At 47.2% G+C, this 16,237-nt stretch overlaps 1 protein-coding gene and 1 long non-coding RNA gene across 3 annotated transcripts in view; one reads left to right on the top strand and one right to left on the bottom strand.

Moving 5' to 3' along the window:
• Positions 1 to 16,237, bottom strand: part of FES (FES proto-oncogene, tyrosine kinase) — a 251,416-nt gene that overhangs the window by 168,546 nt on the left and 66,633 nt on the right. The window lies entirely within an intron of this gene.
• The window catches only part of LOC137563156 (uncharacterized), a 65,534-nt gene that overhangs the window by 6,108 nt on the left and 43,189 nt on the right, over positions 1 to 16,237 (top strand). The window lies entirely within an intron of this gene.

The raw sequence follows: 16,237 nt of genomic DNA on the forward strand, positions 1-16,237 counted from the left end.
GCAATCTGTACATTGTATTATCTGAACCTTGTATTAAAGAACAAGCGACACCTATGCTAACCTAGAAATAAAAAACACATACGGTATATAAGGAGATAAATACTAGTTCTACTTACATAACACATGTATTGCACTGTCCACTTACTGATTCCTGTGAATTTTATAAAGGAAAAGCAGAAAATCCTATTCTAGGCAGGGACCATCTTGCCAAACTAACACTGACATCATATCCTCCCTGACTCTAATTCCCCCCTCCCCCCCCCCTCCCTTCTCTGGCTCATTGTGTATGCATTAGCTGCCCTCCTCCCAGAGTCTTCAGACACTCCCACTGAGGTGTATACTAGGAACTGCACTGTCTTATCCTCCAATCTCTGAGGTGACTCAGAGAGATCAGAGGATGTTTCTGATAAGCAGCTAGGCAGGGAGATAAATGGAAGAGGAGGAATATCGTATAGATAAAAAGAACTCCCATCATTTAACTCTTTGGCACTAGGGCCAGTGCGCTTAAAGTATATGATAACTCCAAACCATAACAGCAGAAAAAGTTTTTCAAGTTTTGAATGCAGGATTAGCATTTTTATCACTTAATACACTCAGACCAATTGCTGTTGAAATTTGATTTTTATGGTGACAATACCGCTTTAAGGCAGTGGATAAATACAGGGTGGCTTAACAAAAGAGGTGAGGGCAAGTATACAGACAGGCATAAGGGTAATGCCTTCTTATGGCAGCAAATGCAGGCGACACAGACTTCAGTAAAGCTGTGGAGGACACACACAGCAAGGATAGAGTATAAGGAACATAGGGAGCGGCTGGCATCTGCCCGTAAACTTGCACTCCTAGCAGTTAGCCAGCCCAAGCCTCTTTTTTTGTGAGCCATCCTGTATATGTGATGTGACACAAAAATTACTATTTGTCCATCCCAACTTTCCAATCTCTTTCAGCGACTCTCCAAGACTTGAATTCCTAAAACAGAAAATGACATTCCCACAACTGAACAAATTTTACATTCTTTTATCTGAAGCAATTTGATCATTGTGTGGGTAAATCATTCTAAATGCTGACACTGGTTTCTGTGGGGGCCTGCAGCATTTGCATGGTCTGCTGTGCCTTTAGAAATGCACTTCATTTACAGATAGAGGGGGATCGGCAGAAATGTGAAGTTGCAGTGTACCCAATGAGCTGCCTGTAATTAAAGGCAATGGGCATACACTTGTTCTGTCACTTCAATACCTGAGCCAATGACTGGTTTGGATGAAAATGGAAAACAAGATATTTCTCAATGTACATCTTTTCTAGAAGGGGTCTATGGGGTACAAACCCACAAGTCAGACCTCTTGCTCTGGTTTGGAGGGAGTTAGCCAGGAGCCACCCCTCAGCATAGTCAGGGCCGGGCCGAGGCATAGGCTGGAGAGGCTCCAGCCTCAGGGCGCAGTGTAGGAGGGGGCGCACAATTCATTCAGCTTTCATTCCTAATTGTGTTTGAAGCAGAAAGAAATAAGAAAAGGGGATACATAGCAGTGACTGCAAGCCAGATAACTAGATATTAAGGTGTTGGGGAGGTTGTGAGCCCTGTGGCGCTTCTTAGTCTAATAGCAATCAGGGTGTGACAGCTGGGGTGGGAGGGATGGAGGGGCGCACTTTGGTGTCTCAGCCTTGGGTGCTGGAGGATCTTGTCCCAGCTCTGAGCATAGTAATAAATATAGATGGCATTCAGTGGGAATTTCCCACATTACATTTTATACCAACATCAATATCCAGTCTTTCTCTGTCTGCAACACAATTTGGGGCTGCCATCTCAGCCAAGAACCATTTAGCGTGTGTAACAAATGAATAATTATAAAACTTGTTTGTACCTGAGATAAACACTTCGGACTGCAGGGAAGAGATAAAAAGTTAAATAGATCATCATTTGTGTTAAAAGCTTCAGTCATGTAAAGGGCACAGACAAAACATCAAACCTAGGTTTTTACCATCCAATACAAGGACATGGGCTTCTAGTAAAATTCTATTTAGTGCTATGTGTAGACGGTTTGTCTCATCAATTTTCACTTCAGATTCACTTTAAAATCTGATTCTGTAATAGAAACGTAAACATATCTGGATTGATTGGAATTTGCTTCTCTTTTAGAGAGAAATCAATGCCATGACTCTGCACATCTCAAAATAAATCACAGCAGGGATAGGATGAGTCACACTCACTACTCACTGACACTTCTCTGATCTATGTGAGTGATTACATGGCGAATATGGAATATCTTCCACTGAGATTTCGCTTCAGCTATGCAGGACAAAGCTTTTTAAACATTTGCAGAAGAGAAGCTCCACAAATAAAGAGGAACTGCACTGCAACCTCAACTCAAATAGCAACGAGGAAAGAGAACTGCTATGGTCTGTTCAGGGCCGGCGCTACCATAGAGGCAAAGGGGGCAATTGCCCCAGGGCCCCATAGCTTGTAGGGGCCCCCAGTGGCTACAAGAGGAAAACATTTTTTTTTCAAAAAGACCTTATAGTTTTTGAGAAAATCGAGTTTAACGTTTCAAAGGAAAAAAAATACACATTTAAAAACCCGCCAACTTTAACGGTTAATAGCAAATCCACCTTCAATGCTAGAAACCCTAAATTTGCAGGATATGTTAAGGAGATAATTGGGAATAAGAGGAAAGAACTATTTTTCAAAACCTTATAGTTTTTGAGAAAATCGATTGTAAAGTTTCGAAGGAAAAAAGTATACTTTTAAATGCGGTAAATGTCACTTTTAGTAGCAAACCTAACGGTGGTGTAATTTTACATGTATCAAAAGAAACATTTCCTGATGGGGTTTCCAGGGGGTCCATACGCAGCCACAGCGCTTTGGCCAGGGATCGCTATACAGCCGCAATATGGCTGTATGAAGATCCCTGGCATTTTTTTCCATTTTTTTTTATGTTTAGAGTGTGGGAATTTTTTCTTTTAAATTTAAGTGGGGTCCCCCCTCCTGAAACTTTTTTAACCCCTTGTCCCCAATGCAGGCTGGGGTAGCCAGAATGTGGAGCTCCGACCGATTGGGGCTTCACACCCTGACTATACCAGCTGCAAAAAAGGTCCCTTAATGACGATTTTTGTTCTGGGGTATCTGTTGGGGGCCCGCCTTGTTTATTTGGCCCTGGGGCCCCATTGTTGCTTAAACCGGCCCTGGGTCTGTTCATGCATTGTTCTATTTACCATTGCATGACCGTATAAAGCTAAGTACACACAGGCGCATGTCAATCTCAGCTTGTAAATGTTAACCTGAATAACAGATCTCAAGGCCTTCACAATGTGCTTAGTAGAGGAACTTTACTAAACATTGATGATTAAAATTACTTATTTTTTAAACTATGCATTTCAAAAATGATTGAGTCCATGTTTGCCCGGGCCAGGAGCGTTCCTACCATATGGAGCAGGGGGGCCTGGCGCACCAGGTGACTGACAGCAAGGGGGGATGTCACCATGACCCCCACAGCCGCAGAGCAAGAGGGGAAGCAGCAGCGCTAGAAAGAGGGGTAGCAGGGGCAGTGGTTAGGAGGAGGTGCTAGAGCTCGCCCCCCCCCTATCTGGGTTCCCTCCTTCTGCCTCTCTTCTCCTCCATATATTAAGCAAGCAGGAGCAGCAGGCGGATAATTACTCACCTGTGTTCCGTGTTCCAAGGGCATAAAACTCAGCATCACGTCGCCACAACTCTCCGCCTTCAATGCCGTCCAACGTGCTTCCTGATTAGTGGAAGCACAGTGGGCGGCATTAAAGGCGGATAGTTGTGATGACATGACTCTGCGTTCCAGCATTTGGAACGTGGAACTCAGGTGAGTAATTATCCGCCCGCCACGCCTGCTTGCTTATTATATGGAGGAGATGAGAGGCAGAAGGAGGGGACCTAGATGAGGAGTGGGGCTCTGGCCCCTCCTCCCAGCCGCTGCCCCTCCTTCTAGCGCTGCTTCACTGTGGGCAAATATACTACCTACACTGAGGGCAACTTAACTACCTACACTGGAGGCAACTATTCTATCTGTACTGGGGAAATTATACTACCTATACTGGAGCCACTATACTAGCTATACTGGGGGCAACTGTACTACCTATACTGGGTGGGAACTGTGCTAGCTACACTGGGGGAAACTATACTAGTACCTATATTAGTACCTTCACTGGGGGCAACTATACTAGCTTCACTGGGGCAACTAAACTAGCTATACTGGGAGCAATTATACTAGCTATACTGAGGGTAACTAAACTACCTACACTGGGGGCAACTATACTAGCTATACTGGGGACAACTGTACTACCTACACTGGGGGAAACTGTTCTAGCTACACTGGGGGCAACTATACTACTTATACTGAAGGCAACTATACTACGGGTAACTATACTGGGGGCAACTATGCTACCTGTACTGGGGCAACTAGATTACCTGTACTGTTGTCACCTATATCTGGCATTACCTGATGAGGCATGCATAGTATGCCATATTTGCTCCTTTCCTTTTGAGGGGGGTGTCTTATTATACCCAGCACCAGGTGTCAAATGCCCTAGGTACGCCACTGTGTTAACTCAACTTGATTTACATTCCTAGATTTATAAGTTATGCCAGCATCTTTACTGCTGGTAAAGACAATCCCTGAGGGATATTTTTTTCCCTCTGTGTAGTTAGTAGGAACATTGATTGATCTCCATTATTATTATTTAGTATTTATATAACGCTGACATCTTCCACAGCGCTGTACAGAGTATATTGTCTTTTCACTTAGGTTACCTGTTTCATGTGCAGGTTGACAGTTCACCGTGCTTTACCATAGCAATGCGGTTGTAAAACAAATTAATTACCTACAGTGGCTTGCAAAAGTATTTGGCCCCCTTCAAGTTTTCCACATTTTCTCACATTACTGCCACAAACATGAATCAATTTTATTGGAATTCCACGTGAAAGACCAATACAAAGTGGTGTACATGTGAGAAGTGGAACGGAAATCATACATGATTCCAAACATTTTTTACAAATAAATAACTGCAAAGTGGGGTGTGCGTAATTATTCAGCTCCCTTTCGTCGAGTGCAGTCAGTTGCCCATAGACGTTGCCTGATGAGTGCTAATGACTAAATAGAGTGCACCTGTGTGTAATCTAATGTCAGTACAAATACAGCTGCTCTGTGACGCCCTCAGAGGTTGTGTAAGAGAATATTGGGAGCAACAACACCATGAAGTCCAAAGAACACACCAGACAGATCAGGGATAAGGTTATTGAGAAATTTAAAGCAGGCTTAGGCTACAAAAAGATTTCCAAAGCCTTGAACATCTCACAGAGCACTTTTCAAGCGATCATTCAGAAATGGAAGGAGTATGGCACAGTATGGCACAACTGTACACCTACTAAGACAAGGCCGTCCACCTAAACTCACAGGCCGAACAAGGAGAGCGCTGATCAGCAGTCAAGAGGCCCTGGTGACTCTGGACGAGCTGCAGAGAGCTACAGCTCAGGTGGGGGAATCTGTCCATAGGACAACTATTAGTCATGCACTGCACAAAGTTGGCCTTTATGGAAGAGTGGCAAGAAGAAAGCCATTCTTAACAGAAAAGCATAAGAAGTCCCGTTTGCAGTTTGCCACAAGCCATGTGGGGGACACAGTAAACATGTGGAAGACGGTGCTCTGGTCAGATGAGACCAAAATGGAACTTTATGGCCAAAATGCAAAACGCTATGTGTGGCGGAAAACTAACACTGCACATCACTCTGAACACACCATCCCCACTGTCAAATATGGTGGTGGCAGCATCATTCTCTGGGGTGCTTCTCTTCAGCAGGGACAGGGAAGCTGGTCAGAGTTGATGGAAAGATGGATGGAGCCAAATACAGGGCAATCTTGGAAGAAAACCTCTTGGGAGTCTGCAGAAGACTAGAGACTGGGGCGGAGGTTCACCTTCCAGCAGGACAACGACCTTAAAGAGAACCCGAGGTGGGATTTAATTATGTTACTGGGGCACAGAGGCTGGTTGTGCACACTAAGACCAGCCTCCGTTGCCCCATGGTGTGCCTCCATGTCCCCCCTGCGCGCCGCTATACCCCGTGCAGTGCTGGCGATACGCAGCGCGTCGCCAGCACAAAATGTTTACCTATCCGCTGTCAGTCAGCGCCGCTGACCTGCCTCCTCCGCATCGGCGCTACCCGCCCGCGTCACTTCCCTCCTATCAGCGGGAGGGAAGGGACACGGGCGGGTAGCGCCGATGCGGAGGAGGCGGGGGAGCAGCTCTGACAGACAGCGCTTAGGTAAACATTGTGCTAGCGACACGCTGCATGTCGCCAGCACTGCGGGGGTATAGCGGCGTGCAGGGAGGACATGGAGGCACACCATGGGGCAACGGAGGCTGGTCTTAGTGTGCACAACCAGCCTCTGTGCCCCAGTAACATAATTAAATTCCACCTCGGGTTCTCTTTAAACATAAAGCCAGGGCAACAATAGAATGGTTTAAAACAAAACATATCCATGTGTTAGAATGGTCCAGTCAAAGTCCAGATCTAAATCCAATCGAGAATCTGTGGTAAGATCTGAAAACTGCTGTTCACAAACGCTGTCCATCTAATCTGACTGAGCTGGAGCTGTTTTGCAAAGAAGAATGGGCAAGGATTTCAGTCTCTAGATGTGCAAAGCTGGTAGAGACATACCCTAAAAGACTGGCAACTGTAATTGCAGCATAAGGTGGTTCTACAAAGTATTGACTCAGGCGACTGAATAATTATGCACACCCCACTTTGCAGTTATTGATTTGTAAAAAATGTTTGGAATCATGTATGATTTTTGTTCCACTTCTCACGTGTACACCACTTTGTATTGGTCTTTCCCGTGGAATTCCAATAAAATTGATTCATGTTTGTGGCAGTAATGTGACAAAATGTGGAAAACTTTAAGGAGGCCAAATACCTTTGCAAGCCACTGTATTTAGCTGCTTAAACTTGCAGTGTCGTGGTCTGCATCCTCCTCTGCCCCCCCCCCCCCGACTGCCTCCAATTGCAGGCTAAAGTGTCCAGACCGGGCCCCGACCGTCCCCTGTGTTGGCATCTTAGGCCGGAAGCAGTAGTCTGCAATGTGCCTGTGCAGCATGTGCCTGTGCAGGTCGGAGGCCTTCTGATGATGTGTCCTTGCTCCTAGTCAGCCGGGAGCGAGGACACAGCGGCAGTCGGCTCCCAGCCTCATAGGTGAGCGAGGCGACCATGCGAACTGTGCAGGCGCGGTGGCTACTGCAGACTTCTGCTTCCAGGTCAAAGCTGCCGACCTAGGGGAGGGTCAGGGGCTTGGTCTGGACACTTTAGCATGCAGTTGGAGGCAATTGGATGAAAAGGAGGACGCAGGTCACGTCCCAGCAAATTTATTCAGCTAAATAGGTAATTACTTAAAAAAAAAAAAATCTTGTCGCCTCGGATATCCTTTAATGCTAATAACATACCTGTGTTATACATACAACATACACATTATACAGGATCTTCTCAAAAAATTAGCATATTGTGATAAAGTTCATTATTTTCTGTAATGTACTGATAAACATTAGACTTTCATATATTTTAGATTCAAATACACACAACTGAAGTAGTTCAGGCCTTTTATTGTTTTAATATTGATGATTTTGGCATACAACTCATGAAAACCCAAAATTCCTATCTCAAAAAATTAGCATATTTCATACGACCAATAAAAGAAAAGTGTTTTTAAAACAAAAAAAGTCAACCTTCAAATAATTATGTTCAGTTATGCACTCAATACTTGGTTGGGAATCCTTTTGCAGAAATGACTGCTTCAATGCAGCGTGGCATGGAGGCAATCAGCCTGTGGCACTGCTCAGATGTTATGGAGGCCCAGGATGCTTTGATAGCGGCTTTAAGCTCATCCAGAGTGTTGGGTCTTGCATCTCTCAACTTTCTCTTCACAATATCCCACAGATTCTCTATGGGGTCCAAGTCAGGAGAGGTGGCAGGCCAATTGAGCACAGTAATAACATGGTCAGTAAACCATTTACCAGTGGTTTTGGCACTGTGAGCTACTGCCAGGTCGTGCTGAAAAATGAAATCTTCATCTCCATAAAGCTTTTCAGCAGATGGAAGCACGAAGTGCTCCAAAATCTCCTGATAGCTAGCTGCATTGACCCTGCCCTTGATAAAACACAGTGGATCAACACCAGCAGCTGACATGGCATCCCAGACCATCACTGACTGTGGGTACTTGACCCTGGACTTCAGGCATTTCCCTCTCCCCAGTCTTCCTCCAGACTCTGGCACCTTGATTTCCGAATGACATGTAAAAGTTGCTTTCATCTGGAAAAAGTACTTTGGACCACTGAGCAACAGTCCAGTGCTGCTTCTCTGTAGCCTAGATCAGGCGCTTCTGCCGCTGTTTCTGGTTCAAAAGTGGGTTCATGCTTCCATCTGCTGAAAAGCTTTATGGAGATTAAGATTTCATTTTTCAGCACGACCTGGCACCTGCTCACAGTGCCAAAACCACTGGTAAATAGTTTACTGACCATGGTATTACTGTGCTCAATTGGCCTGCCAACTCTCCTAAACTGAACCCCATAGAGAATCTGTGGGATATTGTGAAGAGAAAGTTGAGAGACGCAAGACCCAACACTCTGGATGAGCTTAAGGCCGCTATCGAAGCATCCTGGGCCTCCATAACACCTGAGCAGTGCCACAGGCTGATTGCCTCCATGCCACGCTGCATTGAAGCAGTCATTTCTGCAAAAGGATTCCCGACTAAGTATTGAGTGCATAACTGAACATAATTATTTAAAGGTTGACGTTTTTTGTTTTAAAAACACTTTCTTTTGTTGGTCGTATGAAATATGCTAATTTTTTGAGATAGGAATTTTGGGTTTTCATGAGCTGTATGCCAAAATCATCAATATTAAAACAATAAAAGGCTTGAACTACTTCAGTTGTGTGTATTTGAATCTAAAATATATGAAAGTCTAATGTTTATCAGTACATTACAGAAAATAATGAACTTTATCACAATATGCTAATTTTTTTAGAAGATCCTGTATACATGTGTAATGGCTACACCTCCTCCCTTCCTTTGTGCAAGTCAAATGAAACACTGCTGCTCTCCTGCCTCCCCCCTCCTCACTCACTGTCAGACTCCTCACACAGCTCTGCTTTTCCCCAATGATTACCTCGTCACTTTGCTGGCTCTCCTCTGACTTCTCCTCCTATTCTCACTGCATGCTGTAAATGTAAACACACTACAAACATGCCGCCCCTGTAATCTCGGTGTCTGATGCAACTGTTTCACCTAGCTAGCTTCATGAAAGAACCATTTCTGCTCCCTCCCCGGCAGGTTTTAGGCTGTCAGATGTCCTACAGCCATGATCTCCTGTATAAAGATCAAACTGCCCTTTCCCATCACGGCTTTGCTTTACAATAATGTGAGTAAACAAGCAGAAACTAATGCTGGGTACACACGGTACGTTTTTCTGTGCGATGGATGGATCAGATAGATAAAATCCGTCATTTACGATAGTGCTCCTGATCGTTTCCGCTCTAGATTTCTCATAGCAGTGAATGGAAAAAGATAAGAAAAACTAATTAAGTTAAGAGAATCGAGTGCAGAATCGAGTGCGGAATTATGTCAAAAATACGATCGGGTCGCAAAATCGCATGAAAAAACGTAACGTGTGTACCCAGCATAATGCTGTACAGAGGTGATTGCCAGGGAGAGGAGACTGTAATCTACTCTAACTAAAGCTAAGTACACACGGACCAACCTGCAGCCTGATTATCATCTGTCTTTAGTCTGTTGGACGATAAACAGGCATATGTATGCGTGTAAACAACTTGACGAGCAACTGATAACAGGCGGTTTGCCCAATCCAACTGTTGGATCTATGTTGGTCTGATATCATGCATTTGGTGAATGTGTACAAGGTGTTTGAAAGACTTGTACTTGTTTTGAATGTGCAGTCCGTCATTCCTCTTGCGTGCGCAGTATGTTAATTGAGTTGGTTGTTTAGCCGTCTAGGCGTGTGGGCATACAGGTCGTGTGGTTCGTCATGTTGTTTGTGTGGTTGTGTGCATGTTGGACGTGTGTACAAGCCTTTATAGACTTGCTAGGAGGTGTAATTACTGAGTGGCTGAAAATCATACCAGTAGGCACCTAGAGATGTTTGAACACAGATCTGTTCTGTCTGCCCTGCCAATACCTATAACCAGAGCTTTTACCGTAATATGAAATTTGAAATATTTCTACTTCAAATGTTGCACCATGCATGTCTGTACGCACTATTCATTAGAGGCAATCTGTACATTGTATTATCTGTACATTGCATTAAGGCAGTGGATAAATACAGGGTGGCTTAACAAAAGAGGTGAGGGCAAGTATACAGACAGGCATAAGGGTAATGCCTTCTTATGGCAGCAAATGCAGGCGACACAGACTTCAGTAAAGCTGTGGAGGACACACACAGCAAGGATAGAGTACAAGGAACATAGGGAGCGGCTGGCATCTGCCCGTAAACTTGCACTCCTAGCAGTTAGCCAGCCCAAGCCTCTTTTTTTGTGAGCCATCCTGTATATGTGATGTGACACAAAAATTACTATTTGTCCATCCCAACTTTCCAATCTCTTTCAGCGACTCTCCAAGACTTGAATTCCTAAAACAGAAAATGACATTCCCACAACTGAACAAATTTTACATTCTTTTATCTGAAGCAATTTGATCATTGTGTGGGTAAATCATTCTAAATGCTGACACTGGTTTCTGTGGGGGCCTGCAGCATTTGCATGGTCTGCTGTGCCTTTAGAAATGCACTTCATTTACAGATAGAGGGGGATCGGCAGAAATGTGAAGTTGCAGTGTACCCAATGAGCTGCCTGTAATTAAAGGCAATGGGCATACACTTGTTCTGTCACTTCAATACCTGAGCCAATGACTGGTTTGGATGAAAATGGAAAACAAGATATTGCTCAATGTACATCTTTTCTAGAAGGGGTCTATGGGGTACAAACCCACAAGTCAGACCTCTTGCTCTGGTTTGGAGGGAGTTAGCCAGGAGCCACCCCTCAGCATAGTAATAAATATAGATGGCATTCAGTGGGAACTGCCCACATTACATTTTATACCAACATCAATATCCAGTCTTTCTCTGTCTGCAACACAATTTGGGGCTGCCATCTCAGCCAAGAACCATTTAGCGTGTGTAACAAATGAATAGTTATAAAACTTGTTTGTACCTGAGATAAACACTCGGACTGCAGGGAAGAGATAAAAAGTTAAATAGATCATCATTGGTTGGTATGGGAGCTAACCAAACATTAAAAGCTTCAGTCATGTAAAGGGCACAGACAAAACATCAAACCTAGGTTTTCACTATCCAATACAAGGACATGGGCTTCTAGTAAAATTCTATTTAGTGCTTTGTGTAGACGGTTTGTCTCATCAATTTTCACTTCAGGTTCACTTTAAAATCTGATTCTGTAATAGAAACGTAAACATATCTGGATTGATTGGAATTTGCTTCTCTTTTAGAGAGAAATCAATGCCAAGGAGAGGGCCTGGAGCTGGAGCAAAGCGTAATACGCAAGGCCCAGCATGATAGGGTAGCCGTCCAGGAGTAGGGAAGGGGTGGTGCCTTAGGGTGGTGAGGGAGGAGTGGTGTCCCTGGTGAGTAGCAGGAAGAGGCTGGGCTGGGGAGTAAGGGTAGTGCGTAGGGGGTAGGCGGAGCTTAGGCACTCCGCGGAGAGAAGAGAAAAAGTTGGCTGCACGCACTGCTTCTCCACAGCATGGAAAACGTGGAAAGCTTAGTAGCGGGCATCCGCGACGAAGCAGCAGCCAGGGGGCCCGAATGGGTTCAGTCCCAGCTAGCAGCTATGGCCCCGAGTACGTCTGCGCAGCCGGAGGGGAGCCAAGGTGAGGCTGCGCAGGCCAAGCGTAAATCCAGGCCGCCGGAGCGGCTCAGCCCGGACGCCAGGCCAAGACGGAGCAACCGCAGTGGGAGCCCCCACGGGGACCCTCCGGCGCCTCCTGCCAAGCGAACACATGCTAGCGGCAGGGGGGCGGCCGAGAGGAATCCGAGAGGCGGGAAGCGTTCGTCCAGCGGCGCGCAGAAGGGGCAATCGGCTCCTGCGCAGGCGTCCAGAGGATCTGCCCAGAAAACGGCCACTGTGCCCCGCTCATCCCAGCAGGCCAGGCAGGCTCAACAGGAGGCTACCGCAGGGACGGGCACCGCTTCCTCCCAGGGCGCGGCGGTGGCCCAAACCCAGAGACCAGGATCATCCAAGGCGGCTAAAGGAGGAGGGAAGAGCAAGGGCAAGACTTCATCCAGAGGCACCAGTCAAAGGGGTGTGCGGAGTGTGGTTCAGCGCCGCCAGGACCATGGTGGGCAAGACGACAGACGATCGGCAGAGAACGCACCACTGTCGGATGAGGATTCATCGGCGGGAGAGGAAGCGGACGCCAGCTCGGGATCCGGAGTGACGGCTGACCAGGGCGTTCGTCCGGCACAGCCAGGTGAGGCCAATAATGCCAATGTACTGACCAATTTGTTGTTTGGGTCGGGTGCGGGGGGGCAGGGAGTGGTTACTGGTATGCCATCTCAGGTACCTTCCGCTTTAGAGGTGTTGTGGGCAGGTTTAAGAGCCATGTCAGGCCTGCCAGGGCCGGTGGGAGCGTGGTCCGCGCCAGGGCAGGTAGTACCTCTTCCCCAAGTTGCTCCGGTGGGGGCGGGATCCGTGCCAGGGCAGGTAGTACCTCTTCCCCAGGTTGCTCCGGTGGGGGCGGGGTCCGCGCCGGGGCTGGTAGTACCTTTTCCCCAGGTTGCTCCGGTGGGGGTGGAGTTAGCCACAGGGCAGGTCGTACCTCTTCCTCAGGTTCATCCGGGGGGGGCGGGGCCGGCCCCAGGGCAGTTGGTATCTCTTTCCCAGGTTCCCCAGGTGGTACAAGCCATCCAGGTTTCTCCCCCTTTGTCGGAGCCAAACGGGTCAGCAAGTGGGGAAGTATCGGTCACGCCAGGGCCGAGTGATCAGTCGGGGGGCGGTGGGGCGGAGAGAAGGGAGGCGGATTTGGTGCGTCTCTCAGACGCCGCTCATAGTGAGACGTATGTTTGTTTTATGGGACGTTTGGGGGCCCATTTAAAACAGGAGACGAGGGAGCGTATATGGAGGGGGGAATATGTGGAGATTTTTTCCCTTTTACCGTTGGAGAAGTTTAATTTAGATAAGGGAAAACCAGATGAGAAGAAGAGGGAGGAGGAACGCCGCTACCGGCTTATCCCCCGAACGTTCCAAAACTGGTTTCAAGCGTTTAATATATTGGCGAGTGTGATTGGGGAGCGCCAGCCGGACTGCTGTTCGTCGTTATTCAGGTATATGGATGCGATAGGGGATGCTCATCGGTCATACGGCGGAAATGCTTGGCTCAGATACGACGAGCAGTTTAGGCAGAGTAAGGCGGTCCGTCCAGCCATACGCTGGGACCACAAGGACATCGAGTTATGGATGCGCCTTATGATTCCTGCTCGGGCGACACCGCCCTTTCAGGGACAGGCCAGCAGCCCAGCCCCCACTGGACAGCTGGCCGGTAAGGGAAAAGGAGTGTGCTGGCAATTCAACGACGGATCTTGTCGTTTTGGACAATCGTGTCGTTTTAAACATGAGTGTTCAGCCTGCGGAGGTTCACATCCGGCCTCAAAATGTTATAGACAGCGCAGAGGTAAGGCGGCTGAGCCTGCAAGCAAGAGGGACGACACCGGTGAGGGTGGAAAAAATGGAACAGTTCCTCGGTAGGTATCCTCAGAGGGAGGCAGCGGAGTTCTTGCATGCAGGTTTTAGGGACGGTTTTGTCATTCCCAGTAGTTGTACGTTATCAGCAGACGGTCCAGTGAAGAATTTGAGATCAGCATATGAATTTCCTGAGGTAGTGTCTCAAAAGTTGAACAAGGAATTGGCAGCGGGCCGTATTGCGGGCCCATTTACAGAACAACCATTGCGCAATTTAGTGGTGTCACCCCTGGGTGTTGTGCCAAAGAAGGAACCGGGTTCCTTTCGGCTCATTCATCATCTGTCTTTCCCAAAAGGATTATCGGTTAACGATGGCCTGTCGGATCAGGAAACATCAGTGGCATACACGTCTTTTGATGTAGCATTACGTTGGGTCAAGCGATTAGGTGCGGGGGCCTTGTTGGCAAAGACCGACATTGAAGCTGCGTTTCGGTTGCTCCCAGTACACCCAGCGAGCTTCCGTTTGCTTGGATGTCACTGGAAGGGTGAATACTTTGTAGACAAATGCCTTCCTATGGGGTGTGCCATTTCTTGTTCATATTTTGAGAAGTTCAGCTGTTTTTTGGAATGGGTGGTGAGGGAGGTTTCAGGTGTACGATCAATTATCCATTACTTGGATGATTTTTTGTTTATGGGGGCATCGGATTCGGGTGAGTGCATTTCCGCGCTTGCCGCAATGAGACATGTGTGTGCTCTGTTCGGGGTGCCTCTGGCAGAGGACAAGACAGAGGGCCCGGTGACGTCCATAAAATTCTTGGGCATCACTATTCACACGTTGGCCATGGAATGTCGGTTACCGCCGGACAAGGTGGAAGATTTAACGGCGGCAGTGAAGCTGGCAAAAAAGTCTAAAAAAATTACGTTGCGAGATCTGCAGTCGTTACTCGGGAAATTGAATTTTGCCTGCAGAATCATGCCCATGGGACGTGTATTCTGCAGGCGGCTGTCCATGGCAACGGCAGGAAAGTCCTCTCCGCACCATCGGATTCGTCTATCGGCAGAGTTGCGGGGGGATTTAAGGGTGTGGGTTAGATTTCTGGAGGAATTTAATTGCAGACCCTTACGGATTCAGGAAATGGTGAGTAATGTGGATGCTGAGTTATTCACGGATGCGTCGGGTGCAATCGGTTTTGGAGCCTTCTTGGCAGGAAGTTGGTGTGCCTCCGCCTGGGACATGTCCTGGGTGGAAGCAGGTTTTACCTCCAATTTGGTTATGTTGGAATTGTTTCCGATCGTAGTGGCATTTCGTTTGTGGGGGCAGAGACTGGCTGATAGAACGATTCAAATTAACTGTGATAACATGGGTGTGGTGGCAGCTATAAATAACTTTTCGGCGTCATCAACGCCAGTTATCTGTTTGATGCGGCAGTTAGTACTGGACTGCTTGCGTTTGAATTCTCAGATTACTGCAGTGCATTTGCCAGGAATTGATAACGTGATTGCTGATGCCCTCTCTCGATTCCAGTGGGCCAGATTCCGGGCGGCGGCTCCATCGGCGGACGAGAGTGGGGAGGAGTGTCCCGAAGCGGTGTGGAAAATTCCTTTCGGGCAGTATCTGGATTGATCAGGCAATCCTTGTCAGCATCGTCATGGGCAGCGTACACGTTGGTATGGAACACGTGGGATGCTTTGATGGTACAAGTGGGCGGCTGTCACTCGCAAGAGGACAGGCTATGTCTGCTATTATACTTTGTGGGAAAGTGCTTTTCGGAAGGAGTGTCGTCATCAGCAATGTCTAAGAAATTGTCGGCGTTAGCTTTTTGGTTTAAAATTAGGGGTTTTCAGGATGCGACAAAGGATTTTAGGGTGAGGCAGGCATTAAAGGGTTTCAGGGTGGGGGTGATTCACAGGGATTCAAGGCGCCAGGTGTCTTTTGAGCTGTTAGGGAGATTAGTTCTTAGGCTGGATGGGGTTTGTTCATCGGCATTTGAGGTAAGTTTGTTTAGGACAGGGTTCATTTTGGCATTCTTTGGGGCCTTTAGGATAGGGGAATTAGTTAGCAGCAGTAAGGTTAAGGTGGGAGGCATCCTCGCGGAGGACGTCAAGGTGCAGGCGGATTCCGTAGTCATCCGTCTTCGGTTTTCAAAAACGGATCAATCAGGTAAGGGCAGGTGCATTTCTTTATTTCGGACGGACGGCCCGCTTTGTCCTTGCGGAGCAGTGGAAGCTTTTGGGGCCATGAGGCCTTCAGCGGCTCCCTCATTCCTAGTGCATAGAGATGGTACCCCCTTATCCAGGTTCCAATTTATTGCCGTTTTTAGAAAGTGTTTAACTGGGCTTGGGCTCCAGGCACGCGAGTTCGCCTCCCACTCTTTCAGGATAGGTGCAGCCACAGAGGCGTCTAGGTGGGGACTTAGCGAAAATATCATTAAAAGAATAGGGCGATGGGAATCTTCTCGTTATAAGTTGTATGTTAGGCCGCATTTGGTGTGTTAAAAAAAAAAAAAAAGGGGGGGGGGGGGTTAG

This window comes from Hyperolius riggenbachi, chromosome 3, assembly GCF_040937935.1.
Source record: "Hyperolius riggenbachi isolate aHypRig1 chromosome 3, aHypRig1.pri, whole genome shotgun sequence".
Lineage (NCBI taxonomy): Eukaryota > Metazoa > Chordata > Amphibia > Anura > Hyperoliidae > Hyperolius > Hyperolius riggenbachi.